We start from the raw sequence: 13,521 nt of genomic DNA, 5'->3' as shown, positions 1-13,521 counted from the left end.
ATGTGCACCCCCGTACTACACAGTAACTAAACCAACTTATGCCAATGTGGATGTAAATTTGCTACCTACATGATGCAAGTAGCATATTTACGCCTGAGTACTGTGCAGTAAGCCACATGTAGACACCTTACTGTACAGTAACCCTGTGTGTGTGAACTGACTAGGGACTAACTTTAGTCTCAAGCACAGCCCTACTACACTGTGATGCCTTCACATGTAGATGCTGGTGTAAAAACTGCTTACTACACAGAAAATGGACATGTAGGCACACCCATTGTGTATGTCTATAGTTTGAATTATGCATGTTTAATGCATTACCTGATTTTGAATTTATAAACTGCATTTCAGATGTTATTTTTAATTTGACAGAGTCTGCAATTACCTATAGGTTATACTCGCAAAATAGCCAATTGCTTGTTTAGTGGACTGAGATGGTAGGGTCTGACTTTTAAGTTGGCTTTAACCAGGCTCTGCTTTCTTATGTCCACATATAAACACAAGAGTTTTGTTTTGTGATGCAAAGGAGGGTATGCAAATATATTCTTACCTGATCTGAGACTACAGCAGATTGTTAGAAGCCTGGTCTCTTTTCTACTTGCAAAGTTGAATCTGCATTTTTTGCAAAACGTCAAGTAAAAGTAGGTGACCATTTTAAAGAGCAGACCCTTAATATTTTGAATTAAAAAAAACCCTTAATGTTTGTAACAGGATGACTACAAAGGGTCTCAGAATGAATCTCTACATTAAAATATTGATTTAGTTTGAGGAACTGGGTCTGAACAATAGTTGTATCTAAAAGATTATCCAGTTTTGCTATGGACACAGTAGAGAATTCTTCTTTGCTATTTGGAGTATTTTGTATTCTTCCCTTTACTTAGCCCAGAGAATTCCTTGGGAATATTGCACATATTGAGGTTATGTGATTTAGTTGTCAGAAGCAATTGACAAGGCTTTATGTGCAGCCATTGTATATTTTTTGACAAATGTCATTATTTAGATTAAAAACATGAATTTTCAAATCACTGCCTAAGGGATTAGGATGTAATTCTCTTTTACAGTGATAGGAATGTGTGTTTTATGCCATGTCCTGTGTTCACAGTACACCCTGTGTCAGCTCTGAAGGTGGATGACAATAGGGTGTTTTCAGGTATCCAGCATGCACCTCAGGAGGTAGGTCTCATCTTTAAAATATAGCCAGTGTTTTCTCTTTCTCCATAATTTTAAGGAGAAGAACATTGTTTCTTCATAGCTTTTATTGCTTGTGAACTAGGGTTACAGGAACAACTGGTTTGAATTTATTTTTTATGGTAACAATTCATGTTAATGGAAAAGACCTATTGACAGCTCTTTGTTGCTTCTGTGGGCACTGGTACAGAGCCTTTTTAAGCTGATGGAGCAATTTGTCCAGTTAATTTTTATAACAAATGAAACTGGTATGCTAACTAGTTATGAATAGGGGCTCTACCTAAATAGTGGGGGGACATCAATTTTCTCAGGTTGATCTGTGGTCATTTTGTGGCAGCCCCACCCCTTGGCTCTGATTGGCAGAGAGGCCCCAGGGAGGAGGAGGGATGAGAGGCCATCAGCCTTCTTGTCTGCTGCCCTTGGTGCCACCATGCCAGCCAGTGCTCCCCCGCTGGGGACCCAGCATTTTTTCCAGATTTCATGGACAATCCTGGATTTCACAGTTTCCACAAAATCCACAAATTAAGTAGGTCCCTAGTTATGAAACCTGTGAAAGGTCAGTGCTGGACTTTGAAAGATAAGCAGCCTTTGGTCATCTGAATTGATCAGCAATAGGTCTGTGATACCCTTAGGTGTCTGGGGACTCGCACATGCTGCACTAACTGGATCAACATGCATCTCTCTCATGCCAATAGGTGTGCGTATCCTGTTGATCTCTGTTAATGGTGAGGATTGCAGTTATTTCTTGTGAATGAGGAATTCCCAGTAAGCATGGGTGACATGTTGATTAAGTTAGAAACAGTGAATCTGGCACTGACCTGATTAAAGTCCTCCTCATCCCAGTCGCAAGGTAAACCCTGGGGTTTCAAATAGAAATCCCTAGTTGGGGATTTCTTTGCAGCAGAAAAACTGCTCTATTTTTTTTTTTCTTTATCCAAAAATAAGAGTAAAGACTAAGTGCTGGAATTTTTCCAGGGCTGCTGTGGAGTCTACCAGGGGTTCCTCAAGTCTAAAATGTTGAGATCTAAGCCTATATGAAACTAGGTGTGCCTCTAGGATTTCTGCCAATAGAGCTGCTGGAAGGGCTGGACAGCTATAGGTTAAATGCTGTGCCCTTAGCTTTGGGCACAGCATTTAGAAAACTACTTACTTTATGTAGCAATAAGGATTACGTATCAAATGGGCAAAGTAATGTGAATTCTGTCCTACCCCCCATTCCTTTTAAAGCTAAGAAAGCAATATAAAAACAAATCCTGCGGAGTTCTTAGGAATTGTTTTCACTTCAGTATTGCTCTTTAACTATCATATTTGGCAACCATATGTAATGTCTTTCAGCCAGCTATATTAACCATTCTCTTTGATGTAGGAGTCCCATGAAAGTCTGTCACCACTTTCAGACATCAGTGAGTTCTCTTGGTATGCCTTTGACTTATTAGGAATGATGATTGCTACTGATTCCTTTCATTCTGTGTAAAACAGAGCTATTATAATGCAGGTGTTCTTGAGGCTATCTACTTGGATAGCCACAAGTGCAACATTAACAGCAGCCAAAAAACCTGACCCCAGGTGACCTAAATGTGGAAGAATAACTATGAAGGTCCAGAGCAGAAAGAATCAGAACAAGATCCTGGGACTACTTTTTAATTCCTATTCACCTTGGAAGTCAAAGGTGTTCTGTACATGAACACTTTCACCGTCATGAAGAAACCTGGTGAATAGTGTTGCCTGATGAGATAGAAGTTTTGCATCCCAGATCTGTCATCGGCTTCCAGTGGATTTGAAAGCTAATTAATTTTTCTTTTTCGTTTTTTCATTTTATTCATGTACAAAACAAGAATGATTATTTAACCGCCTTCCAAAAAGGTTATGTTTGTGAGCACCCATACTAAAGCACCCTCATGCCCTAGCTAGCCCCGTCACCATCTACACGTTTTAGCACAGTTACTTACTCCACTGTAAGTATGGCAGAGTTAGTTTACTGTGCCCTAATACTGGTGCACATGTAGATGTTGATGCTTTACAGCGGAAGTAATTAGTCTACTCTGCAGTAAAGCGCATGTGTAGATGCACCCATTAGGTTTTCTTATATCATGTAAGTTTTAAAATTTTGCATGAGATATTCTGCCCTGTATTGCATCTTTTCAGCCTAATCAGAATATTTTGTGTTACCCCCAAGAATGCAAAACCTGCCAACACATCTCCACCACCCCCACAATTACTACACCCCACAACAGAGCCATCAGCATCCCAGGATCTTACAGCTGCACCTCCAGAAATGTAATATACCTCATCCAATGCACCAAATGCCCTGATGGAAAATATGTAGGAGAGACCAAACAACAACTGCGCACCAGAATGAAGGCACACCGGAAATCTATCAAAGACAGAAATACTCAATGACCTGTGGGGGCACATTTCTCACAAGAAAACCACTGTCTCTCCAATCTCTCAGTCCTGATCCTCAAAGGAAACTTACAAAACACTTCCCAGAGACGAGCCTATGAACTCCACTTCATCAACCTCCTGGATACTAAAAATAATGGACTAAATATAGACATTGGATTTATGACACATTATAACCTGCCTGACATCTGACTCCCCAGGTATCTGTCCACTTTCATCCCCCTTTTCTCTCCCCCCAGCCCCCGCCTGTCTCTCACCCATTGACTCCTCAATCTACATTTTCACTGACTACCTGTCTTGCACACATACGAGCCCAGCCGCTGGCTTCTTTACTTTTCATTCCATCCAGGAAGAGCACACACCAGCTGCTGAAACTTCCTTAGCCTGACGAAGGGTTTTTGAACTCGAAAGCTTGCTTAATAACTATTCTCCAACTATTTGGGTTGGTCTAATAAAAGATATCAGATTCACCCAAGGAACCTTGTCTGCCTTGTGTTACCCCCACACATTTCTGGCATATCAGAGCACTATGCGTTGCAGTTTCCAGATACTGATTTCACACGCTTAATCAGAGAAAGCAAATACAAACTGCACTGAACCTGAGACTCTTTAAATAAGTGAGATGTGAAATCATCTAAACTATGAAGGCATCTCTTCCATTTCTCCAACAGATGGGTGAAATGCTCGTATAAGGGGAGGATTTTCCCACCCCCAAAGACAGGTGGAGGTTAATTATAAAAAAGTAAATGATAAAGCTATATGCATAATCACTGGGTATATGGCCTCCATACCACTTGTAATGTAGTTATATTTTACACATCACAAAATGTATTTCTTAACAGACACTAATTTAGTATGTATAGCTTCTGAAATGTAATAACCACTGTCTTCAGAAGCAGACATTCTTTGTACTTATCTGTTGTAAATTCTGATGTAGAGAGTCAGTGTTAACAGAGGTGCTGAAAAGCTCTTGAGCAGACAAATAAAAGGTTGTCCAGGTGTGTGTAGTCTTCAGTGCAAATCGGAGTTTGTTTATTGTAAGATTACATCCATCAAAGCAGCTGCTCACAGTACCTTGTTGTTCTAGTTGCACAAGATTTTTGAAAGCAAATCTGGCGACCATGCCATTTGTTGCTAGAATTCCTAGTTCAGCCAGGAGCCTTGTATCTCTGCAGCCAAGCTCCTTGTTCTTTAAAAAGAATTATTCTCTCTCTCCCTTTTGCCTATGGGATTAGATATACATCTAGATCCTCTCAATTGAGTGTTTTTCTAAATTTTGTTTCAATTTCTGTTTTCTTTTTAAACTGGGAAGAATAGTGGTGAGGGGGGCAGGGAAGTTTATTATCCGGTAGGCTTTATAGTACATGTTTATCTATAATCATTCTTACACACCCCTACATCTCTCTCCTTTTATTACCAGCCCTCCATGAGATGTAGAGATTAGCACTAGTCATGCGGAAGTGTTTAAAAATTCAAGCCGTGACAATAGGAAGTGTCAGACAGTAATGGAATAAGTACTGCAAAATTACAAAGACAGCAGCTATTCATTAATAAATTAGAACCTTGTGGATTTTTTTTAACTGAAGGTTCTAACTTGCAAATGATACTGTTCGGAAAGTAACTTTATCATTTTCCTTTTACCCCTTCCCCACCACGGAAAAAAAATCCCCTTCTAATGACAGACTCGAGTCATGCACTAATACTTTTTCTATTCAGGAGTACATTTAATACATGGAATTAGAGGTGCGCTAGCCTACAAGTGACAGGTGCAGAATTGTGAGGTGTAACTATGGTCATTGTGCTTTAACAACAGACCAGAAAGCCAGATGAAATGCGTATTTCAAGTCCTGGCATTGTGATGCTATGGCATTTCTCTCATTCACTTCTTCCTGAATTCGAGAACATCTTTTGTCAGCTAGCACTAATTACACCATCTAAGCAGCCCAGCCAAAGAGACCATGCAGTGAGGTGATGCTCACACTGTTACAGGGATCTATAGGGCACAGTTTCCTTTGTAGCTTTTATTTTATGATTATCATGAGCATGTGTACCAGAGTATACAGGCATAAGTTACTCTAATATAATTAACATTGCCCAGAATTCCCTAACATCAGGTATGTGACTCAGAGCACTTGGCTGAGCATGAACCCTGCCTCCCCTTCTTCTTAATCTTTCTGTTGTGTTCAGAGTCCCACCCCAGATCTCAGCAGTCATGTTTTCAATTTAAAACTGTTCAAGCCTGCTGAAATGAAGGGCCACCCAGTGCTTTGGATGAGCAGCTGCATTAGTAGGCCTCTTATGGTCAGAGCAGTGCGTGTTCTCACTTATCTGCATTAAACATGGGTGGCCGCAGATCCTTTGGGATAATGCAATTTCTCACTGTCTGGAGGTGGCAACTATTGTCTCTTATTCCAGCTTTGCTTTTTTTGAAACAGTTTTGTTCTGCTTCCTCATTCTCCTGAGTTGCACGCATTTGGTTAATGGTCTTGAAACAGCACATGGGATAAAACCTTTAGAATCTGCAGTTCTGCTACAGAGGGACTAGCTTAATGAGAAACATTTCTGCAAAAGCTCTTGGTCCCTCCTTATTTCCAGGTTCTCTCTTCTATCTTTTTCCTTCCCAATTTGCAGGAGGGGTATGCAGGTTCTTCTGGCATTAGTGTATTTTCTGATCAGCAAGCTGAAAGCTAGTGTACCTGTTTTCCAGCATAGAAATGCAATTTCTGATTATTTTTTATGAACCGGTCTTATTAACCTACCTTTTGTTTCATGTAAACTGTAGTTAAAAAATATGAAGAACTTGACTTATAGCATGCACTTCTGGGTTTATTGCTGAGTCTGTCTTAGCAGCCTATGTGGTACTACCTGATTTTCAAGGGAGACTCAGAGTCTTTCAAAGGGGCAAATAGTCTTTGAATGAAGAATCTTTCTGCAAGTGTTATGCCAGTGTAGAGCGCAGCCTGGAAATGCGGAGAGTAAGTTCAGCTTTCAGTCTGTTTTAACAAAGTCAGCAAATTCCAAGTCCTGGTACTGTAGTTTCAATAGGGCACTTGGATTTCTTTCTCTGCTTTGGAGAAGAGAGTATTACTGGACATTACTAGAAGAACTGTTAGAGTAGATAGCAAAATATTTTGTGGATGGAGGTGGTTTAACAAATACAGACAAAAGTAGATCCTAGATGTAGCAAGAGTTAGTAGTTCCAAAGAACTGAAGTAGTGTGGAATAAAGCAGATGCCCATTTATTACACTTTTGTGCCAGAGTTGTACTCTTCAGTTTTGACATTTTCCTCCATATTTTGAACATGCTTTCTTGGCTCTCTTAAGTCAGCATGGATCCTGCAATGCATATGTGTGCTTTTCTCCACATTTGTGCTGAAGCCATATTGTGCCCTCATGTCTCCTGTTAACTTCAGTGGGAATACTGCATGCATGTAAGGCTAGCACTACAAAGAATTTTGTGCTATAAAGGACTCTGCCACATGGTGCAGGCCATGTGTCAGGATTTTGCATACATTAAAAGAGATGACGTCCTCACTCCTTTTCACCAATGCTCTCTCTCTCTCATTTCTCTGATGTGGTAGAATTATGAACATTCATTAGCAGGCATGGAAATAAAATAAGCTGTAACATGAAATGCCCTTTAAGGAAAATGTGCTTCTCTCTAACTGCTCAGCTTTGTCATTTCTCATGTATCTTTCCTAACTCTCTCAATATTTGTTTCTTTTAAAACTCATGGAATCCTGTGATTAGCATGGATCTCAGCTTCCATTTTAAAAAATGTTACTTAATCCTAGCTGTTATTTTCGGGGGAGAAAAGCTTGCCAATATGACCCCAGGGTGTCATTGAGGTTCAGACCAGAGAGAGAACAAGTAAAAAGAAGATGACATTTTTTTAAAACAAAATTCCATGATTCATGAGAAAATTTCATAATTTTTCCATTTCTAGAACTGGCAATACTGACTAGCGATAGCCAAAGACGTGGTTTCTAAAATCTTAGTCGAGTGGTTCTGAGAGTTTATTGTGACTCTTGGGCTGATTAACTTCAGAACAGTCTTCCCCTTCACTGCTCTTACATTGCCAGGAATCTACGTTTCACAGTCCAGGATTCATCTGTCGAATGACTAGGCCTTGTATAGAGACAGATATTTGTCTTTTCCTGTAAGTTTTAAAGTGAGGACTCTTCCTCGTGTCTTTCTAATGGGTTGAAAGTGATGCCAACTGGTAAGTCTTGATGTGCAGGCAATATATTTAAATGTCTTTTCGCAAAAATATGGACGGACTCAAACCCTACCAGTCAATACCAGGAACAATGTAATTTAGTCATTCCTTTTTTTTAAGTTGGATTTCTATTTCCTCCCCTCTTCTATGATGTTTTGTTCTTTATTCTCCTTCCTTTCTTGCTGCCTTCACACATTATCACTCTGATGTTGCTGCTACTTACAGTGCTTCCCTACACTGAGGACTGAAAGTGGTACTATTGGGATGGTTGAGACTAGAAAGAGAACAGAACAGTTAGTCTCTTCCTCCTGTGCAGCATGGCTATCCCTGCCATGCCTTCATGAAAACAGCCCTACCAACAGTAGTATTGAAACTGTCAGACTTTATCTGTTTCAGTCATCTCTGATCACGAAACTGTAGGCATGGCAGTAGCAGAGACTCTGGCCACTATTTCCTCAAGTACAGTTTACTCATGATGGAATTTCAGAATTGCAGAGGAGCTGAAATAGGTGAAGACTGGCAATTATGGGAATCATGTAGAATATAAACCTCTGCTACTAAACTATTGTCTTGCCATTGACTGATTCAAGTGAATAGCGTTTAAGTTGTGTCACATCATACATGACTATATCCTGAGATGCATCACACCATGAAGCACTGCAAAGGTAAAAGAAGAAAAATCAATCACTTTTCCTGTTGTAGGTAGAAAAAAAAAAAGACCATTTCATGATGCCCATCTTTCTGACACAATGAAGCACAGCTTCTGATGTTTTGTATTATTTTATTATTTTATCATTTTAGTAAACTCATGTCTTCACAGTCAAGTTGCTTCCACTGGGTGATCTAATGAATCAATCAGTACAGTTCATCCCAATAAACCTCTCCTTTCCCCAGACGGTGGTTTGGAGATGAGTTCTCATTTTAAAACAATGTAATGCTCTTCCTTTTGATACTATTGCTCTTACTTCCCCTCTGCTGGGTAAGCCAAGTTCATTACAGATGCAGTGTAACCTGACAGTTTGTTGGCTGTGGACGAATAACATGATTTTCGAGCCAATTCAGGTGATACAGGGTGAATTGGAAAGGGCTTCATAATAGTGTTCCCCTTTCCCTAAGGTATGAAAAGTCACCTCATGAACACACACCCATGCTTCACTTATTTTGGAGCCATTTTTTAAATGCTGTTTTTGCTTTCCTATGAATACAGTACTGCACTAGCAAAATATTTAAACCATAATAGGTTGAGTGCATTGGTTTATTTTAGGGAAAAGAGTGCTATTTCTGGAAAGTCTGTGTGGTTTGTTTGTTTTTTCCCAAAGTGGGAAAGTTTCTGTGGGGCTTTGGCACAATCTTTTCTACAGTCTGGGAAAGGACTACACACCCACCCTCGCACCTAATATCTGAAAGTTTACAAAGCATCGTATTTCATGTTATAATGTTTTAATTCTTGGCAGGGTTCAGACAGTAATCTCAGACTTCTTTTTCCTTTCTTTTATAATTTAACCATATTCTTCTCCCTTTTTAGTAGTGGCAGCCTGAATTAATTGTAAATTATTATTATTCACCCATTACTAGCAGTAAGGTGGGGAAAGGCCATCGCGTGTCTTTTGTACAGTAGCATTTGCTAAACTGCTAGCTTAAGTTTAATTTAAGAATGCTTAAAGGAAGTTGAGAGAGGTAACACATTAGCAGCGGATGATGGTATCATTGGAGATACTTTATTGCCTTTGCATAACGTGTGGTTCATCAGACCATGTTACTCAATTCAATGCATGGAGTTTGTGCAGTTAAGATTCTGCTTTTCAGAGCTGTTATACTTTTTCAGAGAGAGATGTTTGCTGGTTGCATAGTTGAGGATGCTGCTCTGCTCCAGATGCTTATCAGCAGTAGGCATTACATTTGGTACCTAACATGTTAAGTAAAAAAAAGTTCATAAATGTATTCCATATGACATTACACTACCTGAAATTACTATTTAAGGAAAAAATTCAGGGAATTGATAATCTTTTCACTGAGGTATACAAAAACTTGCAAAAACAAGCAACTTTTTCACAAGCTGTCGTGTGCAAAACTTGATAAGCCCAGCAACACTTTCCCCCCCATCCTCGTGTTCCCCTGGGAGCAGTCGCATAGGGTCTAGCTGCATTTCCTCTTCACCTTCTTAGCAGCGCTCTCTTCCTTGTGTCTACATGCAGAGCAAAGGACTGAATGCTGCTGCATCATGATGCTCAGTGCTCTTGCGTCGCAGAGACGGGATTGGGCACAAGGGCTACGTACAGACATTCAAAAAGCTGGAGGCAGAATTGATCTAAATTATGCGGTTTTCTGTAAGCGGTGTAGTTTAGATCACACATTTGCCTTCAGCGGGTCAAATCTTAGACTGGGTTCCGCCATTTTTATACCACTTTGTGGGCTGAACTTCTGTTCTGTATATGAGTATAGACTGGTTTCTGATCACTTATACCAGTAAAAGCGCAATGTCTATATCTGGCCAAGGCTGTACACAGGAAATGTTTGAACCATAAGAAGTGGATTTTGTGCTGTTTGTGCTGTTTAAGATGCAATTATATGTGGGACTCCACATTTGCTGAAAATCTAAAAACATGGAATTTAATCTACACTATTCAACTCAATTAATGAAAATAGAAATAAAAATACAATGCAACAATAGCCACTGAACTTACATATTTATCCAAAAGTTTTGGAGCATTTCGCTTCCAAAGTTTAGAATTTAAAAAAGGTTGTTTTATAGAAACAGGGTTGCTCTCATAGTGAGTATACTTCAGTGCTGTTTTTATTAGGCTTTGGAAACAGGTCAGGAATTAAAGCTCTCTGCTCTGTGGTTCTCAGTAAAACTGTTTAAGAAATGGCTTTGGACAGAAGCTGCTAAAGGGGATCACTGTGTTCTGCTCGACTATATACAGTGGTTTGTGCTCTCTCATTCGTGTGTGTGTGTGTGTGTGTGTGCGTGTGTGCGCGCGTGCGCATGCATACACGCACATTCTTAATAACCCTTTACTTCCATCACTGATTCCCCTGGAAAAATTGCCTCTCATTTCTCTAGGAAGAACTGGTTATTTGTTGGGGGAGTGAGTAGAGATGGAGAACACTGAGAAGTGCCCTGCAGTTATAGCTATAGGGATCTATGGTAATGGGAACTCTTTCTGTGCTCTCTTAAGTTCAGCTCTATTGTTTCTCATACCTCTGCTAAAAAACTATGCAGTTCCTCCACTGACTGTGTAGTTGTATTACCATGGAAACCTCCATGCAACAAACCTGATTCACACATCACGCCTGGCTAAGTACAGACAGAGGTCACATGCTGGCATTTGCCCCATCTTGCCCTCTTGTATTTTACAAGGACTCCTAAGATTGGTGTAAGGACAAATGAATGGCAAGTTGTAGGAAAGAGAAGGGCTTGGAGAGGGGGACAGATTTGGGGGAGAAAATGGCCTGTTAAGCAGTTGAAAGAAAATAGTATGATTTGAATGTGTCATAAAAGGAAAAGCTGGTGCTGTGTTTTTTCTGGAATGTCTATGAATGTCACTTAGTAGATCCGAGAATAATCTGAGAAATGAGTGTAACAGATATGGGCCATGTTAGCTGCCTTTCATTATTTTTCAGTGAGTTCATTTAAGGAACTTTGAGTGAATAAACCCATAAATAAGGAATGGAACAACTCTAAATGTTAGATATGTAAGCTCTTTGCTATGGAAAATAAACCTCTCTGATGTTTTCTTCTGATATTTTATTAGGGATATTTTTAAACAGAGCAATATGCCTAAGGCTTTTTATTTATTGATTGATTTATTTTCAATTTATCTTGGCTGTGCAAGAGATTGTGCTGTTCTAATTCCACCCTTTCTCTTTGTCTCCTTATCTTGCTGGATTTCCTCTTCCCAAGTATTTATCTATACGGGGGAAATGGAATCAAAGGGGAGATTTTTTTTTTTCCCTCCCAGAACACATTTTTATTCCTTCCTTTGTAAGAAGCATCTTCTTCCAGATCACCTCAAGCCCCTTACTTATTAGACCTGCGTGTAGTCCTTAGGCAACTTCACAACAGTGTGGTCTGCCTTTAGCTATCCTAAAACATTAATTTTCAGGCATGCTGTGTACCTGGACACCTTTGCAATGTATACAATTATTCACTTCTTGTGAGCAGGTAACAGTGAGGGAACTTGCCCTCTCTTCCAACACACCCACCCACACACACACACCCACACCCACCCACAGCTCTCACTGTGTGACATATGCTTTTGTACGATGCTTTCAGAATAAAAGAGAAAAATCATGTAGAACAGCTATAAAGATGACTGGTTTCTTTTTTGTGAATGTTGTTAATTTTGTTTTGTTGCCATAAGTATGTGTAGCTAAAGGGCTAGAAATCTAAATAAGAGATGAAAGCACTAGTAATATGCCAAATTAGTGCATTTTGTTTCACTGTCTTAGGCTAGGGGCAGACATTACACATAAACTGGTTTAAGTGAACAGAAACTGGTTTAAACCTGTAATAGAACAGATGTTCAGTGCACATAAACCAGTTTGAAAATAGCTGAAACCAGTTTAAAATAAACCTGGTTGAATGTAGTATCAGACTTAACTGATTTGGCTCAAAATGGTTTATGCAATGTCTGCCCCAGACCCCTTGCTGGTTTAAGCTAAACCAGACTCCCGCAGCATCTCAGCATGCTCTCTGGGCTGGGCATGGCTCTGCTCCACAGCAGGGCGGGCCCCTTCCCTCTGCTCCCTGGTCAGAGCTCCAGCAGAGACTTACAGACACAGCAGGGTCTGCTGGCTTCCCTGTGCCCCCCCCCCCTTGATGTTTAAGCAGGGATTTCTTCCTCCTTCCTCCCACAGCACAGATTGTAGCCAGCATGTGGTATGCTAGCTAATGCTGTGTAAAGCATATAGGACAGTGTCCAGCTAGGGCTTTTTGGAGGTGATCAACAGCTCAAATGGTAATGGCCTTACATTCCTTCCTTCAAAAAAACCTGGTTAAGAAGAACTTGTACTGAGCGAGGCTTTGTTTTCTGATGGGCTGTTAAATGCTGATAACAGAGTTGATAAATGCTCTGTTATCAAAGCGGGGGGGGAGGGGGAAGAGGAGACCGGTCCCTAATCATAGTGTCTTGCCAGGGCCTGGCCACCCCCCCCTCAGCTCAGCTCTGTCCAAGCCAAGGGAGGGCTGCTCTAGTGCCCTCAGCTTCTAGCTTGAGCCACTGCAGGCATGTGCCCGCATTTCTGGGATGTCTGTTTGGTTAAAAAAACTGATTTAGCCTAGCCAGGTTAGACTAACTGGCAAAAATTAAATCAATTCAGGCTCAGACTTTTTGAATTCCTGTCCCTAGCCTTATTCTGTTGCTTCTGCTCAATCTGGTTATCTTCCTTTGGATTTTTGAGGTTGGTTAATAAAGGGACTCATGCTACAGCCTAAAACCCAAGGTAGGTGGGGCAGTATGTACCAGCAAATACTCTATCAGATATCTGCCCAGCTTCATTTCACTGGCCTATGGGAGCCATGGCTAATATGCCACAATCTCAAAATAGTTCAAAATTTGAGCAGCTTCTTAGTAAGTTAGTATTTATATAATGCAGTGTATGTAGATTTATATAATCCAAATGGACATTTTAAGATTCATTTAATTTTGTTTAACTGTTTTGACACATGGTAACTGGACCTGTGTTTAAGAAATATGAGATACTACTAGAAC

General features: G+C 40.2%; 1 protein-coding gene across 12 annotated transcripts in view; it reads left to right on the top strand.

Moving 5' to 3' along the window:
• LOC102563423 (hypothetical protein) overlaps positions 1-13,521 on the top strand; it is a 718,626-nt gene that overhangs the window by 293,631 nt on the left and 411,474 nt on the right. The window contains exon 9 of one of the 12 annotated variants that reach the window (XR_009460821.1): positions 3,362-3,384. The exons of the other annotated variants lie outside the window; for them this stretch is intronic. The gene's annotated coding sequence lies outside the window, so the exon portion shown is untranslated. Of the gene's footprint in view, positions 1-3,361; positions 3,385-13,521 lie in introns of those variants that run through there. 12 annotated transcript variants of the gene reach the window in all.

This window comes from Alligator mississippiensis, chromosome 3, assembly GCF_030867095.1.
Source record: "Alligator mississippiensis isolate rAllMis1 chromosome 3, rAllMis1, whole genome shotgun sequence".
Taxonomy (NCBI): domain Eukaryota; kingdom Metazoa; phylum Chordata; order Crocodylia; family Alligatoridae; genus Alligator; species Alligator mississippiensis.
Note: the sequence above shows the minus strand (reverse complement) of the source record. Positions and strands in the feature narration are given on the sequence as shown.